General features: G+C 38.5%; 2 pseudogenes; both read right to left on the reverse strand.

The window, feature by feature from the left end:
* Positions 1-826: 826 nt before the first annotated feature.
* Positions 827-1,859, reverse strand: LOC147421195 (uncharacterized; annotated as a pseudogene).
* A 24,558-nt stretch (positions 1,860-26,417) lies between these two features.
* On the reverse strand, positions 26,418-27,097 carry LOC147421196 (pathogenesis-related protein PR-1-like; annotated as a pseudogene).
* Positions 27,098-27,732: the final 635 nt, after the last annotated feature.

Raw genomic sequence — 27,732 nt, forward strand, 5'->3', positions numbered from 1 at the left:
ATTCTATGTCTATCTCATATCAACTATGTTTACGGGCTCCAACCAAGATCCATATAAATTTGAGCCCCATGTGTGTTGGTTTTATCTTGACTCTAAGGAAAAATGTCCAAAGTCTAAACTAAAGGTCATAGTCCATCCATACACTGAGCACAAGGATGGAGAATTCTACCCCTTGAATCACATGGCTTCCCCAAAAAGAGTTGTATTTGAGTCACTTGCAAGGACTTGACAAAACGGAGTTCAATGCTATAATCATTACATTTTGAAGGTATACATGTCTTTTCTACCTTGTTGTGATCATTATTTATGTTTTTTTTTATTTAGATGACACCATGATACATAGCCAAGAATCAAATAGTTGGTATTAAATTTTGAAGTACAAAATTATGAACCACCAAAGGATGTATGTTCATATGGACAAAATAAAAAAATGTGTACGTAACTTTTGTGGAGTAATCAATCATGAAACTCCACTTTTGTTTTTACCTGGGAGGACCCTGCATCCTCAGAGACCCTTTTTCTTTTGTGTTCAGGAGGGGGTGAAGTCGATTCACGAGGGGGGGGGGGGGTGTGACTTATGTTCCTTGAGGGGTGATGACTTGGGCTCCTCAGGGCTTGGAATGGGAGACTTGGTAGTGGGATCTATGGGGGTTGGTGCTTTGGGATTCTAAAGAGTGGTTGGCTTGAAAGACTTGTCAACCTTCTTTGAAAACATGAATGGTAGTTTTAAAGGTGAGCTAGGTGCCTCCCCCTTAATGTTCTTAGCTAAATTATGCTTTTGAATCTTGAATTTCAATGGTGAATGGAATGGAGGTATCTCTGTGTTTCATTTTCTTTTTTCAAGGCTCTTCTTCTTGGTGGGTCTCTTTCTCTTTGTAGAAGTCTTGTTTGCTAGGCACTTCTTTGCATGGTTCCTCTTGGTAAGGTTCTTCTTTGCATGGCTATTATTTGTATGAATCCGCTTTGAAGGGCTCTTTCCATGGGTCTTCTTCTTGTACTACCTTTTACTTGCATCCAAACCCTTGGTGGCTCTACCTTTCTCTGGTGAAAAAGGAGACTCTTGCTCATCTGGATTTGGTGTCATAGGAGAATCTAGATCATTTGGGTTTATTGATCTTTCTAAAACCATATAATCAGCCTTGTCTTTCACCCACATGACCCAACACTTTGGATATTCATGCAATTGTACCAAGTAGAAAAATAAAATTAAAAACATGAGTACATACATAAGTTAAGAAGTAAAAACCAATCAATGGAACATGGGATGCACACTTATAGTGAGTATAGTCATCGTGCACCTTGACTCAAGATATCTTCATGCATTGGCAAGTACCCTCCATCCACAAGATGTCGAGTCCGTTTATAAAGGCACTTTTTAATTGTAGTACTTAAAAGCTTCTATATTGTAATCCTTATTTGTGGTACTCAGGTGACCAGCGATAAGTTTGGCATTGGCAAGTACTCTCCATCCACAAGATGCCGAGTCTGTTTATAAAGGAACTTTTTAATTGTAGTACTTGAAAGATTCTATATTGTAATCCTTATTTGTGGTACTCAGGTGACCAATGATAAGTTGGGCTGCAGAACAAGCAGACATCAATCAAAAAGCTAGTAATAGAAAACAAGGGGCCATCAAGTATAGATCATACTTCAGACTAGCAGTTTACTTCTCCCATGGATACTTAGCATTGAAATCATAAATATACCATCTTTCTCCAAAATATTGAAGATAATAAGGCTCCAATTTACTCTACAATAAAATAACAACTAGCTAGAAATACCACACAATATAAAAATTTGTTATGAGTTAAGACTTACCCTTCAACAGAGGGGTATACTATGTAGTTGCATGCCAGCATGTCAAATTCTTGTAAAAAACTCGAAAGGCTTCCCTGATTGTGGAATAGGGATTATGTCACTAGAGGATGAAGTATGGATATTTTCACAGCCATAGCCTTTGGAAGATCCCGCATAAGACACCTGACGTCAAAGGAAATACATCCCCCAATGAGGCCCTTGTAGGCACACACTAATAATTAGCAAAGAGGAAACACATACCTGAGATAGATAAAGGGCACAGTATCACCAACCTCAATATTTGGGTTTACAAGCATACTTGTATCTTGAGGGAATATGTCATAGTACAACTCATCATCCCCATACATAGAGACATCCACAACCATTTGGCCTGTAGCTTTTTCATAAAGGAGGGAGTTGGATGCTCTTAAAGATGTTGCTTGCTTTCTAAGGATAGCATCTTTTGATATCATTTCTTGCTCTCTCTCAACCTCCTTGCTTGATTTGATATTCTTGGATTTTCTTGTGTAATACTAATGTGTAACATCTTCAATGACAACCCCTGACTTCTTTTGCTTCTTGGCAGAAGGAATATTTAAAATTTGATAGGCCCTAAGGTCCTTACTAGGAAATGGCTCTAAAGCCTTATGAAACTTGAACCTCAGCATTGACACAAGCACAAAATCTTTCCTCATTAGTGTGACCCTGTGAGGAGCGAATGAAGCTCTAATGTAGCTATCATTCATAAAGTCTATTAAGAAATCCTCAACAGACCCTTGAAGGCACAACAAGGCTTGAGACTGCCACCTTATTGAGACAAATTTTTTGCTTTTCATCATGCTCATCAATCTGTCTAATATCTCCTTGACAACTCTCATGAAGGGTAGTCTAGGGATAAGAAGACAAGTAGATTTTTGTGCTTTTCTTATCTCCCTTAGAGACCTCACTTGATAATGCATTCTCTTCCTAGGACTAGGCCTCTGACAAGGTTGTGTAAATGGATTCTCCTCCTTTTTTTTCCCCCAATTTTAGCTTGATTGATTCCTATTGGTTGTCATCATCTTTCTCTGAATCCTCTAGAACTTGGTACACTTTTGTTGCAGTTTCCATTGTCCTTGCCATATGATATCCAAAATGGGCCTAGCCAAAAAAATTGCCCAAACAAAGAAATAATCCCTGCTTCAAGCTTTATAGAGCATGCACTATCATGTCATGCGGGAAGATCAGAAGAAATCGTCTCACACCCTACGAGATTCCCCGAACAAAGTGATTGGTGGTGCTTCCAACTTTGACGACCATGCCCTATCGTGTCGTGAAGCATGATGATAGAAAGTTTCTCGTAGCCTATAAACCAACCCAAACAAAGGGATACGACCATGACATATCACGTCGTGGAGGATGATGTTAAAAGATCATCTAGTAGCATATAAACATTCCCAAACAAAGTGATGGTAGGTCCTTCATCTTTCTATAACATTCTTTATCATGACATGCGAGATGAAACAATGAAAAGGTCCAATGGAATTGCAGGGTGTGCTACTGTGACCATGTATGAGTTGCCTCTATCCCGCTTTGAGGGATGAACAATGAGAGTAGGCACTATAAGATGATGCAATGGGAAGTGGTGCCAGCATGCTTAGGATGCCTAAACTGCACCGTGTGGGATGATGGGAATTAAGAGTAGCAAAATGGAAAAAGGACGAAACAACATGAGTTGATGACTTGAGAGATGTCACAAATGTGCACGTGCCATGGACATTGTATATCACCAAGCATCCATACACCTGACAGTTAGAGCCTTGCCATGTGGCATGTGTGCATGCATGACACATGTCACCAATGGTCATTTTATGGTCCCATATATAAAGGAACTTGCCATTTTTTTATCCGCTCCCATGGGCCCTGCTATATTTCCCCTATGATGCGATCAAGCATATTCCACCAACCTTGCAATGCCCTTATTAATGCTTTAAAGTTTGTCCCACATGGCACGAGTAGGCCTTGTTGGGAGATCTCTTTTATAGTGCAATCGTGACATTTAGGCTTCATCAAATCCTCTCTCTTCCATCCTACCCATCTTTCTATTAACTACATCAACCCCTCTAGAGATCTTTCATCCTCTCCATCCTCCCTATCCCATCCTCTGCATCTCGCACGAAGCGATAAGGCATACCCATAGATTTTATTTCCTACCATATTGAATTGTTTGGAACCTTCTCTCTGTGTAGATCTATTGACTCCATCAAATAATTTCCTTTATATCCTCCACATCCATCTATCAATTACATTGCTTTTCATCCATCAACTCGGATCCTACCCATCTTTCGTATCATGCACACCACGATCAGGCATACTTGCAGCCTCTAGCTCACTTCCGTATTGTGCCATTTGGTTTTGAAGTTAAGGACGTGGAACCTTTTAAATTACCTCTTTCTACTGATAGCCATTTTTCGGCTCTCTGTGATTGCCATAGTGAGTTATCCCCCCCTATCAAATCACTCAAACACTGTGGTTACCCTCACCCTTTCACTGTATATAGGTGCGTGTGAGTTAGGGGACTTTTCCCATATCTCCTTACTGAAATAAAAAACCCTCAATTAGCTAGTCATTGGGCTAGTTGAGCCAAAAATAAATAAATAAAAAAATATATAAGTATATTATGGCCCATGCGTATGTAAATATTTCTTTGTATATAGGGCCTAAATAAAAGATTTTTTCATAATTATTTTGGTATTTATTTAAATATTTCTACCTAGGTGTGTGTTATTTATGCTCTGTACATTGCCTCACCTTTACCACAATTTTTCTTACCATTTTTCATACTCTTTATTCCATATAGAAATAATTTCATGTAAGCTTCTCTTATATTTGGTGTAACTCCACCCCAACAAAAATCCAAAAAAAACTAGTTTTATTTATGTGTATATTTTTTCACTATTGTGATTTTTCCCTTCCTACATCTTTCTTTTTTTTCTAAAAAATTAGAACACCAAAAATATTTATCTTTTTATGGTAGCCTCATAATGAGAGAGATTTCTTTTGACCCCTTTATATTTTTTCCACTTATATTATTTATATTTGACATGTACATATTTTTTAAACCCCTCAATATTTGATTTTCTTAGTTGTACTATTCACTTATATCATGCTCTCAACAATATCTTCAATTATAGACCTACCAAATAAGGTCAAGGGTAGGTGGCATGCATACATGCACTATGGAGGGCTCACTCTTGGAGGTATTCAAAAGAATCATCCAAAGAAGGACCCCACAAAGACCTTGTGCAGTGGAAAAAAACGGTCGGTTTTGCTGAATTTTTAAAATTCACTTGCTCTCCGAATTTGAAAAGGTGACACAAACAAAAGTTGTAGCTCGTGGGCTGAGCTTTTGCCTCAAATTTTTTCATATTTATTTGAGCTACGAGCTGTGAGCTATGATTTTATCAGTGGACCCCATTTTTTCCATGCTATGCAGCCACACTCTCTCTTCCACTTTATCATTTTCCTCTTTCACACACACTTCTCCACTTATCATCCCCACCTCTCTCACCACTCCTCTCTGCACCCTACTCACCTTCTCCTCAACCTTGAAGAATAAGAGAAACCATGGTGAACTCATACCTCCCACACACAATTCCATTCCAAAATTGACCACCTAGTCTCATTTTTCCTCCTCCAAATTACCCATATCTATCAAAAAAACCACAAAATTCAGCCTCTTCTCTTAAAAGACAGCATCATGGTGGTTGATTACTCAGCTTCAATTACCTTGTCTCTCAAGGAAGGTCAAGAGTGGAGAAAAAATGTACCGTCAACAAGCGTCAAAATTGGCCCTACTCAAGACACTTGGAGCATCAACCTTGTAAGAAATCCACCTTTTCTTACCTCTTAAGAGTTTTTCTTCCTTATTTGTATCCTACATGGATACTCCCATTGTAAATATCCAATTCCATTTGTAAATTAATGCTAACTCTACTAACACTAACCCACTATGAAAAGTCCTATCACCTCCATTTCTCTCCTCTCTCTTTCCCCACCAACTTCTTGATAATTCCAAGCAAAAGAAATTAGATAAATTGCTGAAAATCTAACCCAACCATGGTTAGAGGAGTAACCCTAGCCTTCAAAATTGCTATAAAAGGAGGGTGTAGCTAGCACAACAAGGGGGGGAGCCATAAGCAAGAGCACTATGCTATAGCTTGAGAAGCCAAGCTCAACCTCTCTAGAAGGAGCTCTTGAGTGGAAGCTCATTGTCTTATGCATGTGCATGTGTTGTAATAGGAGATTAGCAAGGGAACTCTATGCCATTGTAAGAGAGAGAGTGATCACTCAATTGAGAGTAGGAAATCTATCATTTCTCTTACTAGTGTAAGCTCAACATTTGCTGAATCAAGGAGGGTGGATTTGGACTAAGCTTGGATACTTTGTCTCTCTTCCCACGTGAAGAAATGGACAACAATGATGTGTAAGTGTCTTGGTGTTTTTTTTTGGTAAGCTCTTGATAGCTTGTCTCTAGTGTTGTCATCAATTTAGCCATAAATCCCACATACTGTAAGAGGGCAACAGGGTGGAGAGGACTCCCCTGGCCTTAAGACAGTGAGTGGGGTGGCTTTTCTTGTGACGTGTTGTGGGGTAATTTACTCAAGCTATGATGAACAAATACTAATATCACTTTGATTGGTCATGACAGATTTGTAAGAAGGTATTAATGCAACAAGCACCCCCTCCCCCTTTCTCTCTCTTTCTTCAATATATAGTTGTGTTTGCTTGATCATTGCCGATACGTTTCAAAGCAGCCCGAGCTCTCTCTCTCTCTCTCTCTCTCTCTCTCTCTCTACGCGTCCTAGTTCGCATCCAAAACTAGGTGGTGCCCCAAATTTGTGTAGGGTTAGGTTGCGGGTTTGTGTGTGTGTTTGTTGTTTTTTCCCAACCCCATTCCAATTGAGCAGCATGGGAGCCCAGAAGAGTGCTTGGAGGCCACTCTTCTTGTTGCCCGCCCCAGACCGCCTCAAATTGGTGCCCCCACTGAGGACGGCTTGTGTATTTTTTTGTAGAATCAACCTTTAGCATAGTCAAGTAGTTTGCATGAATCACGAAAATTTGTATGATCCCTTCATTCCCATTGCAAGGGAAAAGGTACACATAATTGTTAGTACTAAGTTGCAATTTCAACGTGTCATTCGTAGAATTTTCGGTCCTCTTAGGTTGGCCGAGATAAACGCTTCAATAAATCCTTTTATTTTGCCTCTCATTAGGTACGACCTTAGTTTGGACGTCTATATTTTTGTTTTGTTTTAAGCATTAGGTCATGCATAGACCATGGATAATGGCCCAGGAATAGAGGTTTTCCCCTTCCATTTCACTCCACACATTAGAATAAACATTGCAATTAGTAGGAAAATCCATTTTCAACAACGTATGGTGTTCATGTTTGGTGCCCAAAGAGTAGGAGAAATTCTCGCATCACCAAACCCTGTCATCCTACCTCTTATTGATTATCATAGGTCGTTTGATGTGAATATCTTTATTTTGTTGTAGAATAGATTGCAAGCTAGAAAACATTATTGTGTAAATCTTTTTAAGAAAGAAAAACAAAAACGGGTGTCACTTTGAAATTAATTCAATGGAAAGCCAACGCCAAATGTCTGGGTATCCTCTTTTCTTTGGAGAGCCTGGAGAGGATGCAGAATTATTTTTAGCGAATTTCAAGATGTCTTGCCATATCAAGAGGATAATAACTGATCAAGAACGTGTAGAAATGTTTGAGGTGGTCCTTAGGAAAGATGCTAGCACTTGGTTTGCTCTTTGCCTGAGGAAGTTAAGGGGAATTACACAGAAGTTTTGAATCGTTTCAAGAAATACTTCTTTGATCCCCAAAACACTCAAAAATTATGGCAAGACATTGTTTCTCATAAGCAAAAAGACTTAGATGACTACTACTTGTACAAGCAAGAGTTTCTACGTCTTTGGTTTCTATGGATACGAAATGTTGCTAACCCTGGTGATGGTGCAGAATTTTTAAAGAAGGAGAGGTTCATAGCCGGACTCTTTCCTGACCTTAAGGTAAAAGTTGAGGCGGGTGCACCTGCTACTTTTGATGCAGCGGAAACTAGGGCTACTGAGAAGTATAGGAAACTCAAGTGCTTAAGGGGAGAGGTTCCAATAGAAGGTCTTAGACCCAAAGGTAAGTCACAAGCATCAACATCTAGGGAGCTTCCTGAGGTAACGGCTGAAGTGATTGAGAAGTTAAATGAATCTTTAAGCAGCCTATCAATTCACCTTGCACAAGCTGTAGGTCCAAAGGGACAAGCAAAGAAGTCAGAAGAGAGAGAGCCACGAACTAGGAGAGTCTTGCAATGTTGGAATTGCGGAGAGTCTGGACATGGGATGTATAATTGTCCTTGGCCCCATGGGGAGCCAGGGAGACCTAGCTCAAATTACTCAGTGATGAATGCAGGTGAAGGAACTGGTCAACAACCAAGGCTTCTACAAAGACCAAATGGACCAAGACCACCTCCACAAGGGGTAGAAGGAGTTCCATCTTTGCCAGATCCAAATGTGCATGTGGTAGAGGTGAAAAACTCAAATGAGGTTGACATGGAAGGAAATGGCATTAAGCGTGGCCGAGGAAAAGGTAAAGAGAAAGAGGGTGTCCCATCATAGAGTGACCATGGACAAGGCAAGAAGGCAAAGGAGACCAAGGAAGCTAAGAGGAATCGATGTCGTATCAATCTCCAAGACTTCCCTCTTGGACATGGTATGGCTCCATACAACCTGTTGGAAGACATGCGAGGTAAGGGTCCTGATATCTCATGGCCTCAGTTTCTTGCATTATGCCCGCAAGTTAGGAGGGATTTAACAAAGGCAGTTAGCACTAGGAGAAAGGTAAAAGAGAGTTTTCCTGTTGTAAAAATTGCACATGCTGAAATGAACGAGGATATTACACCTGTGCTAGATTGTTACATAAAAGGAAGATTGGTTAGGAAAGGTCTAGTGGATGGGGGTGAACAAATTTGCATCATGACAGAAGGCCTCATGCAAAGACTAGGCATACACATCCATGAGACACCTGAAATCAAAGTGAAAATGGCAAACAATAGCAAGGCTAGGTGCGTAGGCATTTGTAAAAATGTTTTTGTGGAGGCCTTTGGCATTAAGAAGGCAGTGGATTTCTATGTCATGTCTACCAAGGGAAATGGTTACCCATTTATCCTAGGAAGACCATGGCTAATGAAAATGCGAGCTTTGCAGGATTGGGAGAGTGGAAAGCTAATTTGCAGGAATGAAAATCACAAGAAGGTTGTCTTTGACATGAAGGAGCAACGCCAAGAGGAGCTCCATGAAGAATCATCTCGAAGTGAGACCGAAGAAGATTGGACTGAAAACACTTCAGAAGAAGAAAGTAGCGGCAGCATTACTGAAGAGGAGTCCTCCATTGAAGTCATGGGGGTAAGGTTTAAGCCAAACAACCAGGAGACCTCTTCAGGAGGTTTGGAAGAGGTAGGTTCCCAAGAGAACCAAAAGGTGGAAGATGAAGGAATGTTAGAAGGTATGTTGTCTACAACACTTACAAAGGATGAAAGAGAGGAGTTCAAATGTGTGCTAAGGAAATTTCCGAGGCTTTTTGCTAATGACTACACCGATGTGCGTGGAGTAGATGTTGTTCAACACAAGATTGAGTTGAAGCCAGAGGCCACACCTAAGGCTCAAAAGCTACGAAGGCTAGGAGTCGTTAAGGAGCAGGCTCTACTCAAGGAGGTAAGAAAGCTTCTAGCAGCAGGTTTCATTTATCCAGTGGAGAATTCAGAGTGGGTCTCTCCTGTTGTTGTCACTCCTAAGAAAAATGGCAAGTGGAGGGTGTGTGTGGATTACCGTCCCCTCAATGAGGCAACAAAAAGAGATCACTTTCCCCTCCCATTCCAGGATGAGATACTAAATGAGGTAGCTGGTCATGAGAAGTACACTGTGTGCGATGGTTACTCAGGTTACTTTCAAGTAGGGATTGCATTGGAGGATCAATTAAAAACAACCTTTATCACTCCTTGGGGTTGTTATGCTTTTAGAGTCATGCCATTTGGTCTGACAAATGCTCCTGCAACATTCCAACGTTTCATGAATATGGTGTTTCAAGCATTCTTTGGAAAGTCAATTATGGTGTTCATTGATGATTTCTGTATTTATAGCTCAAAATCATTGCATCTACAAAGGGTAGAAGAAGGTTTAAAGAAGCTCTACGACATGGGAGGTCAACTCAACCCCGACAAGTGCCATATAGGTGAGGATGAAGTAATCTTTCTTGGTCATAAAGTTTCTTACAAAGGCATTGAAGTGGATCCTTCAAAGGCAAAGGCTCTTATTGAGCTACCATCACCCAAGAGTCTTAAGGAGGTCATCTCATTCATTCAAAAGGTGAAGTATATGTCACGCTTCATTCACTTAGCCTCGGAGTTACTTCACCCTTTGCAAAAGTTGACACAACAAGTAGAATTTGCATGGTCTGATGAGCTTGAAGAGTACTTTTGTAACATTAAAGCCATTTTGTCAGAGCTACCAACACTCATGCCTCCATGTTGGGAGTACACATTCTTTGTTAGCTCTAGTGTTGGGAAGGAAACAATTGGTGCAGTTTTATTACAACAAGATCCCCACAGTACAAGGATGCGACCCATGTACTTTGCTAGTAGGGTCATGAATGCTTTGGAGAGAGACTACACAGAAGCAGAACTCATGATGCTTTCCCTCATGTTTGCGATAAGGAAGTTTAGATCCTACTTGCTCCCAAAACCTTTTGTAATTCTCACCGCAGAGAATTTGTTTCCTTGGGTGTCATCTCAAATGAATCTTAGTACTAGGATCTCAAAGTGGATTATGGAGTTGCAAGAGTTCCAATACTCTTTCAAGGTCGAAGATAGTGTGCGTGCACAATTGGCAGGGATTCTCACTTATAGGGTACATGAGAAGGAAATTAAGGTGCCTCAAGTAAAGACCCTACCATTGCCACCACCAAAAAGTATTCCCAATGCTTTTACCTTGTTCTTTGATGGAGCTTTTCGACGAGCCACAGGGAAAGCAGGGGGAGGACTAGTGTTGCTCAACCCAAGTGGAGAGATGGTCATGAAAGAGAAGGTCAATCTACCAGGTTCAACTAGAAACAATGAAGCAGAATACGACACACTACTTCATGGTTTGAAGATGTGCATTGGCCAAGGGATAAAACGTCTCATGGTAAAAGGGGATGCACTTCTCATTGTGAAGCAGATTTTAGGCATTTGGGCATGCAAAAATGAAAGACTAAGGGCCAAAGCTCATACCATCCGTAGGCTATTTAATCAATTTGAGGAGGTGCAATTATATCATATTCCTAGGAAACAAAATGAAGATGCTGATTTACTTGCACAACAAGCCGTTGCATGTGTAAAGAAAGAAGTGCAGGTCATCATGGTGGCGGCTGCTGTGAAGCAACCGAGGTACCAGGGATTGGAGTCATTGGCTCCCATCATTGGCTACATTTTGGAGGGTGAGTTTCCACCAGAATTCACAAAAGCTCAGAAGAGGAGACTCATGAAGAAGGCAAGCATGTATCTCTTCCTAAAAGGCTCCCTCTATCAAAGAGGGAAGGATAAAGTGTGCAGAAGAGTACCAACTATCGCGGAAATTCCAGCCATTCTAAAAGGTTTGCATGAAGAGGCATGTGGTGGTCATTTTTCCCAAGAATTAACTGTGAAGAAGATTTTTCTTGCGGGGTATGTTTGGCCAAGTCTACATGTGGATGTCCAACATTGGTGTAAAAGTTGTCACAATTGTCAGGTAAATGGGAATAGAAGATTGATTTATGGTCCAAGGCAAATCGTGCTTGCAAATGGACCCTTTGAAAAGTGGGGCATTGATGCTATGGGTCCTCTGCCTAGGACAAAAAACGGTAAACTCTACATTCTAGTGGCTGTAGACTATATGACTAGGTGGGTGGAAGCACAAAGTGTGGCAAAGGTAAATGAGAGGACAGTGAGCAAATTCGTCTACACTCACATTTGTTGTAGATTTGTCACACCTTTGGAGATTGTTTCTGATAATGGTCCAGGGTTTAGAAAGGGATTGCTCACAGAAGTCTGTGAAGAACTTCACATTCTACATCGTCACAGTACACCCTACTATCCCCAATCAAATGGTTTGGTAGAAAAAGCTAATGGTGTCATTGCAGGCATCATTAGAAAGATGGTGAAAAACAAGACAAAGTTGTGGGATGACTTCTTGGATGGTGCCTTGTGGGCGTATCGAACCACATATAGGGAAGCCACGGAGTTCACACCATTTCACTTGGTCTATGGTCAAGAGGCTTTACAGCCAATTGAACTAAACATTCCAACAATGCGACTTCATGGCAAAGGAGCACAAGATGATCAAGAGGTATGGATGGATCGACTGCTTACCTTAGCTGAGCTTGAGTGGAAAAGAGAAGCAGCATACGAGTGCTATAAGAGGAAAGCCACACAGACAAAGGAGAATCTTGACAAGAAACTGAAGGACAAAGGCATCAATGAAGGAGATCTTGTGCTAAGGTATGACAATCGACTTGATAATCGTTTTGATGCCAAATTTGAAACAAGATGGCAGGGGCCATACATAGTCAAGAAGGCTTTCAATTCAAGTTACTATCAACTTATGGACTTGAATGGAAAAGAGCACTCCAGGAAGGTAAACGGCTATCGCTTGAAGCCTTACTTGAGTCGCCTTCTACCAAAGGATCTACCAGAGCAAAAGGCAACTATCCCATGTAAGTATTGTTCCATGAAACATGAGTGTAACACAAACCAAAATTCCAAGGGGCCAAACAATGAAGATCTTGTCAAGGACTATGAAGCACTCTCTTTGGAAAAGATTCTTTATGATGGTACATGAATATACCATCATCCTGGGGGAGGGCTAATGATAGCCGTTTTTAGGCTCTCTGTGATTGCCATAGTGAGTTATCCCCCCCTATCAAATCACTCAAACACTGTGGTTATCCTCACCCTTTCACTGTATATAGGTGCGTGTGAGTTAGGGGACTTTTCCCATATCTCCTTACTGAAATAAAAAACCCTCAATTAGCTAGTCATTGGGCTAGTTGAGCCAAAAAATAAAAAATAAAAAAATATATAAGTATATTATGGCCCATGCGTATGTAAATATTTCTTTGTATATAGGGCCTAAATAAAAGATTTTTTTCATAATTATTTTGGTATTTATTTAAATATTTCTACCTAGGTGTGTGTTATTTATGCTCTGTACATTGCCTCACCATTACCACAATTTTTCTTACCATTTTTCATACTCTTTATTCCATATAGAAATAATTTCATGTAAGCTTCTCTTATATTTGGTGTAACTCCACCCCAACAAAAATCCAAAAAAAACTAGTTTTATTTATGTGTATATTTTTTCACTATTGTGATTTTTCCCTTCCTACATCTATTTTTTTTTTCTAAAAAATTAGAACACCAAAAATATTTATCTTTCTATGGTAGCCTCATAATGAGAGAGATTTCTTTTGACCCCTTTATATTTTTTCCACTTATATTATTTATATTTGACATGTACATATTTTTTAGACCCCTCAATATTTGATTTTCTTAGTTGTACTATTCACTTATATCATGCTCTCAACAATATCTTTAATTATAGACCTACCAAATAAGGTCAAGGGTAGGTGGCATGCATACATGCACTATGGAGGGCTCACTCTTGGAGGTATTCAAAAGAATCATCCAAAGAAGGACCCCACAAAGACCTTGTGCAGTGGAAACAAACGGTCGGTTTTGCTGAATTTTTAAAGTTCACTTGCTCTCCAAATTTGAAAAGGTGACACAAACAAAAGTTGTAGCTCGCGGGCTGAACTTTTGCCTCAATTTGTTTCATATTTTTTTGAGCTACGAGCTGTGAGCTATGATTTTATTAGTGGACCCCAGTTTTTCCATGCTATGCAGCCACACTCTCTCTTCCACTTTATCATTTTCCTCTTTCACACACACTTCTCCACTTATCATCCCCACCTCTCTCACCACTCCTCTCTGCACCCTACTCACCTTCTCCTCAACCTTGAAGAATAAGAGAAACCATGGTGAACTCATACCTCCCACACACAATTCCATTCCAAAATTGACCACCTAGTCTCATTTTTCCTCCTCCAAATTACCCATATCTATCAAAAAAACCACAAAATTCAGCCTCTTCTCTTAAAAGACAGCATCATGGTGGTTGATTACTCAGCTTCAATTACCTTGTCTCTCAAGGAAGGTCAAGAGTGGAGAAAAAATGTACCGTCAACAAGCGTCAAAATTGGCCCTACTCAAGACACTTGGAGCATCAACCTTGTAAGAAATCCACCTTTTCTTACCTCTTAAGAGTTTTTCTTCCTTATTTGTATCCTACATGGATACTCCCATTGTAAATATCCAATTCCATTTGTAAATTAATGCTAACTCAACTAACACTAACCCACTATGAAAAGTCCTATCACCTCCATTTCTCTCCTCTCTCTTTCCCCACCAACTTCTTGATAATTCCAAGCAAAAAAAATTAGATAAATTGCTGAAAATCTAACCCAACCATGGTTAGAGGAGTAACCTAGCCTTCAAAATTGCTATAAAAGGAGGGTGTAGCTAGCACAAAAAGGGGGGGAGCCATAAGCAAGAGCACTATGCTATAGCTTGAGAAGCCAAGCTCAACCTCTCTAGAAGGAGCTCTTGAGTGGAAGCTCATTGTCTTATGCATGTGCATGTGTTGTAATAGGAGATTAGCAAGGGAACTCTATGCCATTGTAAGAGAGAGAGTGATCACTCAATTGAGAGTAGGAAATCTATCATTTCTCTTACTAGTGTAAGCTCAACATTTGCTGAATCAAGGAGGGTGGATTTGGACTAAGCTTGGATACTTTGTCTCTCTTCCCACGTGAAGAAATGGACAACAATGATGTGTAAGTGTCTTGGTGTTTTTTTTTTGTTAAGTTCTTGATAGCTTGTCTCTAGTGTTGTCATCAATTTAGCCATAAATCCCACATACTGTAAGAGGGCGACAGGGTGGAGAGGACTCCCTTGGCCTTAAGACAGTGAGTGGGGTGGCTTTTCTTGTGATGTGTTGTGGGGTAATTTACTCAAGCTATGATGAACAAATACTAATATCACTTTGATTGGTCATGACAGATTTGTAAGAAGGTATTAATGCAACAAGCACCCCCTCCCCCTTTCTCTCTCTTTCTTAAATATATAGTTGTGTTTGCTTGATCATTGCCGATACGTTTCAAAGCAGCCCGAGCTCTCTCTCTCTCTCTCTCTCTCTCTCTCTCTCTCTCTCTCTCTCTCTCTCCTCTCTCCCTCCTAGTTCGCACCTCGGTCCTCTCAATCTGTAGGTTAGGTTCCGGTTCTGTGTTGTTGTTTGTTCTTTCTTCCTCTCTCTCACATTCCTTCTGCTTGGAGCGGGTTTGTGTGTGTGTTTGTTGTTTTTTTCCCAACCCCAACCCAATTGGGCAGCATGGGAGCCTAGAAGAGTGCTTGGAGGCCACTCTTCTTGTTGCCCACCCTAGACCGCCTCACTACCATCTCCCCAAACCAAAAGATGAGTAAACTAGGTGGTGCCCCAAATTTGTGTAGGGTTAGGTTGCGGGTTTGTGTGTGTGTTTGTTGTTTTTTCCCAACCCCAACCCAATTGGGCAGCATGGGAGCCTAGAAGAGTGCTTGGAGGCCACTCTTCTTGTTGCCCACCCTAGACCGCCTCACTACCATCTCCCCAAACCAAAAGATGAGTCTCATTTTGCTGAAGGTCCAGAGGATATTTTAGAGGAGAGCCCAAGTGACAAGCTTTTGGTTGCTGTTAGGGATGGTGGTGACATGGAAGTGTATGCAAAAGAATATAAAATATTCAATCCTATGTTTGATCTTGCAATTATGTTAGAAAAATTGAAAGACATTCTGCCAGAGGAAGTCAAAGAATTTGAAGAGGCAGTTGAGGGTAAATGTTTTGTATTGGATGGCAAGAATTATTGTCATCTAGATGAATTTACTACGAACTAAGTTGAGAAAGGCGACGTAACAAGGAGAACATGAAGATTTTCCAAGAATACTTCTTTTGTCTACCCACCGACCATTTCTTGTCCCGTCTATTCGAAGCCTTGAATTTTCCTTTCTTTTCTATTTGTTCCTTAAAGTTGATATGCAAGGCAAAGGTCAAGATGAAGTGAAAGATACAAACAAAGAGGAAAAATATACAAATGTTTCCACAGTCCTGCAACTTGAGAAAAGTGAAGTTCTAGAGGAGGAAGAAATTGATTCTATAGCTGAGGAGCAAGAGGGTTCCAATTTGGATGTTTCTTAATTTAGAGCTAGTAATGTCATTGATGAGCCCACAAAGGAGGGGCACTTGATTTGCAGACATTTGATAACTTATTTCTTCATACTCCTTATGCACTGCATGAAAAGAGTGGAAAAGGAGAAACCTACACTTAAAGTTGAGGATTTGGAGAAGAAGCTTGTTGAGCTTGGTATCCAATCTTTTGGCAGAGACTTTAAGTTAAAGAAGGTTGAAAAGGATGCTAACAAAAGAGAGATGACTGGATCATGCAATCTCCTTCAATAAAAAATCATTTCCAAGGATGAGTTGCAAAAGGTAGAATAACGTTCACCTTGATCTCCCTGCCTACAATCCTCTCTTTTTTCCAATTTTTGTTATTTAATTATTAATTTTTGTTTTGGAGATTTAACTCCTTGACAAGGACATTTTTCTTGGGAGAGCTAAAGGATTTACATGGAAAGCAATAGAGGGAAATTCTAGAAGGGATGCCTCGTCTCTCATGCACTACATGCCTACATTGGATAGCACCACCTTCTATGCTTTTCACATACAGTATTTTGAAGATCTTGAGTTGCCAATATTTTCCCTAAAGATATTGTCACGGTTTTTGGGGTACACTTCCCTCAAATCAATGCAAACAAGATCATGCTACTTGAGAGAGTTGCAACACTTAGAATATTTGGGTATGTTGCAGGATTCAATGCGTCAAGAGCGGGATACTTTCTCTACTACTCTAACTATGCAATGACATCTAAGGAGACAGATGTAAACCTTCTTGGGGGCTATAGAAGAAGAAATCTTTTGAAATATAGGTGTGACATGCCCAGTGATACCAAAAGAATAAATTTTTTATGTAAAATCGACAATGTTTTGTGTAAAGATATATTTTTTGAATTTGGATCTTTTTAGAAAGAGGTACATAGTTTTAAAGTGAAGCATGTGTCTCCATTTGTGGTTGAGCAGCATGGTTGTTTGATCTCATCCATTCTAATTTCCTCCTATAGAACCAATTGAATAATTCCTTTAGTGCATTGCTTCTCCTTCCCCCCCTCCCTTTCTCATATATCTGAAAAATAAAGTCCTCGCTTGATAGTGAAAATTTTCTATTCCTCGAGTATTCCATGTTACAAGGGGTCCTTGTTTTGTAAAATATGTTCCATGCAGGTAGAGAATATGCTACAAAAAAATTAAAAATGCTAGTTGAATCATAAGATCCAATGTGAAAAACTATCCCGGCTTTAAGAAGTAATTGAATACACATCAAGTAATATGTTATGCCTTTTTCTCCCCAAGCATCTATGATAGTAGTTATTAAAAGCTTTATTCACTTCTTAAAGTCATCTGTATAAGTAGTTGAGCTAGCTTGTTGTCTCAAGACTTTCAATAAATTGTTGAGATTCTTCCACACTGGCTACATATGGTCTACTTTTGACATTGGTTATTATTACACACAGATCCTTCTGGCAGTTCCACATAATGTCAAATTGTTTGTTGTCACGGTTGCCCAAAAATCTTCAGGCTTTTGCTCCACTATTGAAAGATCTTGAAAAACATCACCTGTACCTTTTGAAAGAGTAGGATATTTTTTTAGATACACTTGACCACCATGGAAACCCATTTGAGAGAGCAAAGCCTCACATTTTCCTATGCACTCGTATGCAAGTGTACTTTGCTTAATAGAATATGCATAATCAAGATGGAGTCGAAGCAATTTGATCTAGATTTTAATCTCTGCATGCATTGAACATATATGTACATTTTTAAAATCTATTGCTAGAATTGGATCCCACATCATAGAAGATGATGGGTGGTTGAAAGCGTTCACATTATTTTTGGATGTTGGTTTCCATGCAATACAGAAACGGATACTTGGTATTGGCACCTCCACATACACCAAACATGCCCTTCAGTGCCTTAAGGTCATCAGTCAAGTGCCATTCTACAATGAAATCACCCATGTCATCTACATGGAGTTGTTCACTTGCGTTTTGGTCCTGTATAATAGAAGGGAAGTCAGTTTGCAAAAAGAGCAATTTCAATGCATTGTGGTTTTCTACTGGTATTTAAGCTTCTCCAATGCTCTATTCATTAGGGATATAGATACTTTTTCCATTTTTTGACAAATTTGAATTTGAGTCTCATCCAATTTCATAAAAAATATAAGTTTTCCTTTACAATCTACTTTTCGCATTTTAAAGTATCTCACCATAACAAATTGAACTTTTTTTTTAATCATCCAAATGTTATTAAAAACATTATACTCAAAAGAAGATTTTTTCTTTTGTTTTTTGTACACCATTGTTCCCTTTATATGATAGTATTCTCCATATGTTTGGGTATTTCTTCATTTAACAGAGTCCTTACTTTCCCAACATTGTGAGGCCTAGGCAAGCCAAAAGCTTTAATCTTGTAATATTTAAGGTTTTAGAGATGGCCTTATAGTCTCTTCTACTCACTCTCACTGTGTCACAAACTTCTTGCATTTGAGAAGGTTGGACAAATGAATCCATATCTTTTAGTAAATTTTGAAATACCAAATTTTTTTGAGTTTGATTTTTGAGAAGTTTTAAAAGTTTCAAAATGTCACTCTTGTTCATTACCTCCTTCAAGAATCTCACCCTTCCTTGATCATAGGACATATAAAATCTTAAGAGGGTGGTCACATGGTCTCTAGTAATTTTTAACCTATTTTTTCTTTTTCAAGATTCTTCTGTTAACTTTACTATATCTCTCATGCATTTTAGTCGTGCTCTTAATCCTATTGGAGTTTCTTTAAAAGTTTGAAGCTGCTGATTTTCTTGATTTACAGATGCCATTTAGTTTTCAAGTTCTAAAATTCTTGCTGTATTCAAAGACAAAGAAGCTTGGAGATATTGAATGCAATGTGTATGATCAATGTGTGACTGAGATAGCCTAAAACTATATCCTAGTAAGCCGTCAACCACACCTCCAACAAATCTCATCAAATCATGAGGTGTGTGAAAACATGGATACCTTTCAGTCTGTCCATAGGTCAATGTGTTTCTTCCCGTCATTGCAAAGTTGTTGTGCTTCATTTGCATTTGTAAGTGGTCTTTGATAGACACTCTACGTGGTAGCATATTCTTGGTTGAGCTTAATGTTCAAGTGAAAATTGTGATTATCACTAATGGAAGATGCATTACTCATTGTAAGTAGTGAAGTGCAAACAGAAAGTATAACGGAGATAACGTTGTAGCAGAGATGCTAGCATTAGAAGAGAATAGAGAAAGTGTGTGAAAGGTCAAAAGAGAGTAAGAGAGAAAAAAAGAGGGATTGATTCATTCAAAAGTGGAAACACAAAGTGCGAGGTGAGCCACAAAGGAATGGTTTGAAAATGATATATTTTTAAATATTTAAAGATATGTAGCTACATATGCCTTAAAATAGCATAGATATGCTTTGAATAGCTTTGGTCCCTAAGTATGCACATGTGACTCTCTCAAACTAAATAACACATGAGTTACTCTAATTTGCATAAATATTTCAAGAAAGAAACAGATGATAACTCCCTCAAAGTGGCATGCTAGTTGTCACATGGGTAAGGTGAGTAAACATCGTCTTATAGAGGGTTTTACAACACAAAATTGACATTTGTCATAGCTTCCCATTCTAATATCTTGAAATCATGTTTCACAACATGTCCATAAATATTTTTTGTGTGGCAATCAAGTACAAGAACGTCCAACAAATGATCTTAATGATCAACAAATTACAAAGATCTTTGCGAGAGCCAAACCTTAATGCTTAAGAAGGAGCATACATCCACATATTATTTGTGTCAAACTTCTTAGATACCACTTTTACATGCTCAACATTAGGGCCAAAAGGGCCGTGTAAGGAATTGGTTAGCTTGCTAATTAGTGGAGCATTTGACTTTCAAAACGGCTCCAAATTTGATCGTTTTGGGTATTCAAAGCATATCTAGAGCATTTAAAGAGTATACTGGTACAGATCCTTCAATATGAACAAAAGATGTCATTTTCACACTATATTTTCTCCCGTACTGGACCTATTTTGTTGGCTTGGCGACAAATACAAAATTTTCACTTTTGAATGATGGTTTTCCTCACTACTCTTTCTCTCAAGCCATTTCATTAGGCTCTCTTCACCCTCACAAGCTTTCCAAGCTCTCTCTACCTTCGCAAGAGGACCGCCATTTCTGGTCTAGCTAGAATGATCATTGCGGTTTTTCTCTCTTCACCATTGTAAGAGAACCACCATTTTGTTCTCTTCACCCTCATAAGCTTTCCAATTTTTCTCACTAGTTTTTATTGGCTAGAAGAGCACTTCAACCTCACAAGTTTTCCCATCATTTCTACTCTGCATGGAAACCATTTTTCTCTCCTCACCCTCACAAGATTTCCAAAATTTCTCACTAGTTTTGCTCTTTCTAACTTCAGACTCACAAGTTTTCCAAACTTTCTCACTAGTTTTGCTTTGATTAGAAGCTCCCTTCAGTCTCACAAGCTTTTTCACCATTTCCACTCTACCTAGAAACTCATTAAGTAGTTCCATATAAAAATCAAGCTCAACCAAGTGTAAGAAACCATGAGGGTTGTGTATCAAAGGCTGCAGGCATCTGAGCTCAAGCATTACAAGGCCATCGGAGCAAGTAAATGGATATGGACAAAAGTCAGCTTGTATCCTGTTGATCCACGAACTAGAAGGTAAATAGAAAAATTTTAAGCCTTACTCTCATAAATAGATTTCCATGGTGGCCATCTGCAATTGGAGAAGGATCCAACTATTTCTAAAAGGACACGAAATATTTTGGGGTATGCTTCAAGTGGAGGTTTAAAACCCAAAAGATTCACTTAGTTTTCTATGTTGAAAACTGGATCTCATGATATCTTGCAGCATATGCTCTATCTACATGGACCATATTTTGCAAAACAAGGGCCCATTGCAACACATAGAAGTCACATTATCAAGCACAAACTTCATTTTTCAATAACACTAAAATAACTACTCAGTCGATACCAAGGGAGGCAATTATAGAGGCTGAAATCAAAGAACCAACAACAACAACCTTGCTGTGAACATCACAATCATTCCAAGGACGAGACTATTTAGATGCAAAGTTACAATATCATTCCTTGCGAAAGACTATCATTTTAGCAATATAATTCCTTGTAAGTTTACTTTAAATCTACTTTCAGTGTCCTTGCAAAACATTCATTTTTACAATATAATACCTTGTGAAGTTACAACATATGTTCCTCTAAACATTGCGACATCGGGATTAACACTTTATTTCCCCTTTGCCACACAATCATTTTACTCATTTGTAACTCCTAAGACAAGTTTCCTTTTAGCTATTCTTGAGCTTGAAATGTTTTCACTCTTCTATGTAGACTTCCATGTGACCATGATCCTATAACGTGACATCTAGAAACCATTGGCATGGATCATCATTATTAGAATCTTCATCACCCTCAGTCCCTTTGCCTTTAAACCATGTTAGTAAAACTTTGTTGCTTCAACTCTTTTGACTCAACTTAAAATTATAACTTTCAAATAGAGAAAAATGACAAAATTTTAATATCACAGATGAGTCCGAAATGCCCAAAAACCTCAAAAACAACTGGCTATATGCCTCGTTCTAGTATGGCTACCCGTCGCCTCGCACCGTACGGGATAATGCCTCCGGAGGCCTTTTTTGGCCATACCGACCTCTCCGGGTGTCAGAACGAGGCATATAGCCATTCGTTTTTGGGGTTTTTGGGCATTTTGAACTCATCTATGATTTCAAAAGCTTCAAATAAAATAGCTTTCAAAATCTACAAGTATTATATGTTGTAAAATAGAATTGAGTAATTTTGTGACTATGCCTGGGTCCAATATGCTTAATAGATATGTATGTAAAGAGAGATCTATAGTAGGCATGAAAGGTGAATCAGTGAATGCAAATAACCCACATGTCACGATTGGGGTAATGAGATTCTAAAACTAACCCCCTATCCTGTTGTGCAAGCAAGGCATAGTCTAGCACCAAATTGGTGTTCCAAAAATGACCCACACAACATGAGGATTGGGTAGTGAGATTCTAAAAATATCCTCTATCCCATTCTGCAGGCAAGGCATAGTGTGGCACCAAATAGGCCTTTTGATAATATATTTTACATATGAGAAAAACCATAGGAATCCAAATAATAAGGTCATTAGATATTTTTTTGCATGGTTTGTGCATGGAGCCTGAACGACGCGATGAGGGGGGAGTGACAAGCTATATGATGCCCTCGTCGCGCGATGTGGGCAGGAGCTAAACTGACGCAACATGGGGAGTGTCAAAGTCTCTGAGCGCTTTTTCACGTGTTTTTCATTGAGTCAATTTGCGCACGATGTGGGTACACTGCCGAAATGGGGCGAGTGGGAGTAGAGTGACTAGATCGCACAGTGTGGTCATTGATCCAAAACAATGTGAGAAAGGATGTCTTCAGGTGTGGTCCCATGTTGATGTAGATATTATGTACGCACGTGATGAGTGCAAGCTCTTGATGCGGTGCTTAGAAGTAGAGGGTAGGTGAAAATTAGACATAAAAAAAATACTGATTAGTCATTAATAGATGTCATCATCACTGTTTGAAAAGAAAGATTTCGTATTTTCTAGCTTAATATTGTACAATATTAAATAGAAAAGAGCGCTTCTACATCAGGCCCAGAATATGATGTTATCCGTCAAAAACAACAAGAACGTCATCAAGTATAGGCAATTTAGTCAAATGAAAGTGACATTTAGACGTTTTTCACTAAAGTAGGAGCACAAAAACTCAAGTTAGAGGATACACGAATGCCATACTTTTGTATACGTGTGAAGTGACTATTGGCCTATTTCTTAATCCGTGGATTACGAAACATCCCTTTTTTAGACGTTTTTGGCCCTAATGAATTATTTGTCACCCTTTATGTTGGATTTTATCACCTCCTCATTGTGGAGATTTGTCTTTTGGTCTCCCAAGGGTAGTAAATAGGAAGTGGTCTTTTATAGTTGTACATGACATGGGTTTTCATATTCCTTCAACAACACAAGTAGGGAGATTTCCTGGGAGTAGGGCGGTTCCTTGGGAATTATTATGCACGCTTCTCCTCTTTGTTTTTGTGTTTGTTGCTCCTCAGTAACCCTTGTATCATTGCATGGGGTTGATACATAGTGGAAACTATCAACATTGTCAAAATTATAACCTCGCTAGCACATTAAGAGAAATGCACCATCAATTTTTTTATCAAATTCTAGCTACACAATTATTCTCTAGGTTAGTAAACAGAGATAAACTATCTTTGTAAGAATATTAGCTTTAGTTTAATTTCTCCAAACCGTTGGGATACTGGGAAGGTCATTGGTAAAGTTATTCTACCCAATTTTGCTCTTTATGTAATTTTCTAGTTTATTTTAGAATTCGTTAAAAATAGAAATTTAAATAAATTATTAATATGATCATTAGAGAGAATATTTTCAGACTCACTATATAAAAGAGCAAAACTCTAACCAATCTAATCAAGAAAAGTAACTCTAAACTATGTATTTGTATACTTTATATTATATATTAAGAAGGAAAAAATTCTCTATATTGTAAATAATCTTCAATCTATATTCTTAAACTACTGAATTTTAATGCTCTTATTATGAATAATAATTATATGATTATTATATTTTACTCAAGCTAAAGTTATCTTATTTTAGCTTAAATTAAGAGAAATTATGCTAGAATATTTGAATACTTATGGGAAAAAAGGTAGATCCTACACACACTATTGTTAAGCTATGGAAATGAGTAGAAATGATCTCTTTTAGTATTAAATGAAAGAGAAATATAGCAAAATAACATAACGTTCAAAGATCCCACATACTATTACAATCCATAGTGATTTTGTCAAAATTGTGTTGATAGTCTTGATAATTATTGGGCTCAACCTTCTTTGTTTTTAATAGTGAATAAAAGTGAAAAATAGCTAAATAACTTAGCAAGTTATGAGATAATTTTAAAAGTTCAAACAAACTACTAAAAGTCAACATAAAAGTGTGCCATTAAAGTTCAATTATTTTGGTACGGTCACATTCTTTTGGTCCTAATCTATCAACTCACTGTTGGATATTGCAAAAAATATATCAACTCATCATTCATCTTTCAAAATCATTCTATATCATTATTTATCTCATGCTTAAAAAATAGAATTTTAGAACCAATGAATCCACAAAAGAAAATTGAATAATAATCATATAGAGGATTTTAAAAAACCAATACATCAAATTAAATTGTTTGACGTTTATAGAAGTAATTTGGCGATGTTTTTCAACTAAAAGGACATGAAAGTGTCCTATTATCATCCTAGTATTAAGACATTTTTACTTATATATTTATTCCCAATGAGGGGATTTAAAAGGAGAACTTTGTAGGAATATTGAAGGTATGATCAAATAAGTTTGGAAATCTTTCTTCATAGTTATGATTCAGGTTAAATACCAAGGCTATTTCTACCCATTTTGTGTGTCTAGCCACCATCATGAGCTTGATCGTAGAATTTGGAAGTCTGGATAAACTCCCTACATTAATTAGAACATTGGCTTATTCTACTTACTCAATAAGTTTTGTTTAAACATTGTGATCTCTTCGTGTTAGATTTTGATTATCAAGGCTGCATGGTACATTAATCACAAAGAGTTTTATACGTGAATAAATGATGTATAATATGCTTACTCATATCATTCAACCGTATTATTAGATTTCATGTCTTTTAAAGTAAAAACTTCATATATGTACTTACATATTGATCCATATTGATACTGATCAAGATAAAATACTTTAAAAGTAGAAGTTTTTGGTTCCGAAATAAACCTCACCTTCTCACAAACTGCAAGGCTAATCCCAAACACTGCAAAATAGAGAAAATAGAAAAACAAATGTTTTGATTTTTTGAGAAAAAACTACTACCTTTGGTGCCTTGAAAGTATCAAGAGTAGTATTTAAGTGTTTGGTTTTAAACCTACATATATTAAAAAAAGAGAAGCGTTTTAGTACTTTCTTGTTTTAATATACATAAAATAGTGATAGATTGTGATAAACAATTTATCCTAGTTTTTTTCTATTTTTTAATAGTGTTTAGACATATCGGACTAACCTACTAGGTGCCTTTATTAGATAGTGTTTAAAGGAATTTTTTAATATGTAGAGTTCACTTTTAGATGCAGGTAGATTTAGAAAAAAAAGTAAATATGTTGTTACTTTTCAATAGGCTTAGAACTTTTTAATTGTTTAGTGCATAGAATTTGTGAGAAAAATCTCTTTCTAATAATAAAAAATATATATCTATCAACCTTTACTAATACTATTCAAAAATTCATATAGGGTGGTTTATCTTTAGAGTATTTAAAGCACATGATATATTAAATTGGATAACAGTAACTATCTGAGGGTGAGATGGGTGGAAAAAAATTCTATAACCTCTATACACTTGGTGAATTGAATCATGGTGACCACCCCAGGATGAGATAGTGTGGAAGGAATTTCTATTAACTCGTGCTCCAGACACTCTTTAAACAATGAAACATGTGGTGAGAATGCAATACCAAGTAGATCTCTTCTAACTTGAATACCATCTTTGAATAATTATCAAAATACCCATGGAATTTGTTGAAATCTCCAACATACCTCTCAGATTTGAACATTGCCCAATATTTCCCTCGTCTTTGGCCAAACAGTCCCAAAATGCCCTTCAATTTTTACAAAATTCCCAAAACAGTGACCCGCGTTAGTCTCGCAATCATCTTGAATGACAATTTTGTTTGCCACTCTTCATGGGAAGATTTGTTCTCTCTCTGAGCAAGATGATATACCTAGGATTTAAAATGGTATTACGGACTTTCAAGATGATATCATGCATTATTTCTAGACACGCATGCTTCTACTTGTGAGCTCCTTGGTGAATATTTTTATCTATGATATAAAGAGATATAACTTTATTGTGAAGGGTATATTGGTAATTTTTGAAATTTGATGGGTATTCTAGAAATTCCACAAATTTCGGGGATATTTTGGTCCAATAAATAATTATCTCTTTTATGTTTCAAATCATAGGCACGAGAGCTAGTCAATGGCAATCTCTTGGGGTACCCTTATCCTCAAAAGAGAGTGTGATAAGAAAAAGAAGAAGAAGAGAAATGGCAATTTCTTGGGGTACCCTTATCCTCAAAAGAGAGTGTGATAAGAAGAAGAAGAAGAAGATAGTTTTAACATCAAAAGAGGGTGACATTCGAGGATGATAGAAGAATTATGTAAAAGTCAATGAAGGCACACCACCTACAATTAAGAAATGGAAGAGCGTTTATTTTGCAGCATGACGAGAGGACCAGACGGATAACTAGAGTGCTCGTATCCATTTAGAAATGCAAGCAGGTTTATTTTGCAGCATGCAGACAAGAAAGAGAGAGAGAGAGAGAGAGAGAGAGAGAGAGAGAGCGCTGAGGGATGATGAAGAGGATGATCCATAGGGACGCTCACTGAGGACGTTGCCGGGAGGGTCGTAGTTGCAGATGACGAAGGTGCCACCACCATTGTTGCAGGCGACGGAGGCGCAGCCCAGGCGGATGGAATCCGCCCACACCACCTGCGTGTAATGGCCGCACATATTCTCACCGGCGGCGCAGCTATTGGCCTGGTAATCGTAGAACTGTTTCTTGCTGATCCAGTAATTGACGGCGTCGGCGGGGGCAATGGAGACGGCGGCTTGCTCAGTACAGGTTCTCGCCGTAGCTCCCGTCAGAGTGCGCAGATCGCTGCTGCTCGGCATAGCTCTGCGCATACGCCGCCACCTCCCCCTCCCACACCAGCCCCGCCACCCCTACACTTTCCCTTTCTACATTGTGTGCCTCCAGGAACTCGTCCTGCTGTGCCCATGCCCCCGCAGCAACTAGTGCAGTATAACCTAGAGCCGTCAGGGCTAATTCCTGCAGCGTCCTCATGGCGATGGCAATATCTATATTGGTGCAGCACTGCTGGTTGGTACTTCGGCCACTTTCTAGCAGCTAGAGAAGCTAGGAAAGGTAGCTATTCCATTTGGGTTCTTGCGGCTCGAAAAAAACTTTTTTCCAAAAACTTGGCAAACCTAAATATGTCAAACAAAAGAGGTAAATTGACAAAAGTTGAAGGTTTTTACACCAAATTACACTATTTTTTTCAAAATTTTGTAGGTTTTCTCACCTTCATAAACAAAATTTAGAGGTAAATTTCAAAATTTGTAGGTGGGATTACACTAAACCTAGGTTTTTTTCGAGCACTGGCCCCTATATATATAGCACCCAGAGAGAGAGAGAGAGAGAGAGAGAGAGAGAGAGAGAGAGACCCTGCGAATTGTTCCATCGATTGCAGTGATCAACCACGAGAGTCTGCACGTTCTAGTAGTCATGCAGGGCAATGGATAATGCTTTTGTGGGCCAATAGCAGCAGGCCTACTATCGATCTGATCCCTTCTCTTAGACCCTGCAGCAAACCGTGATTTATCTCTCCTTGCACACAAGAAGCCTGTTCATATCACAACTTGCAACTTCACAAATGCCTTGATTTCGAATTATGTCCCTGTAAATAAGAGTGAGTCAAG

The sequence above is a fragment of the Adiantum capillus-veneris genome, chromosome 28 (assembly GCF_014529385.1).
Source record: "Adiantum capillus-veneris isolate H3 chromosome 28, ASM1452938v2, whole genome shotgun sequence".
NCBI lineage: Eukaryota > Viridiplantae > Streptophyta > Polypodiopsida > Polypodiales > Pteridaceae > Adiantum > Adiantum capillus-veneris.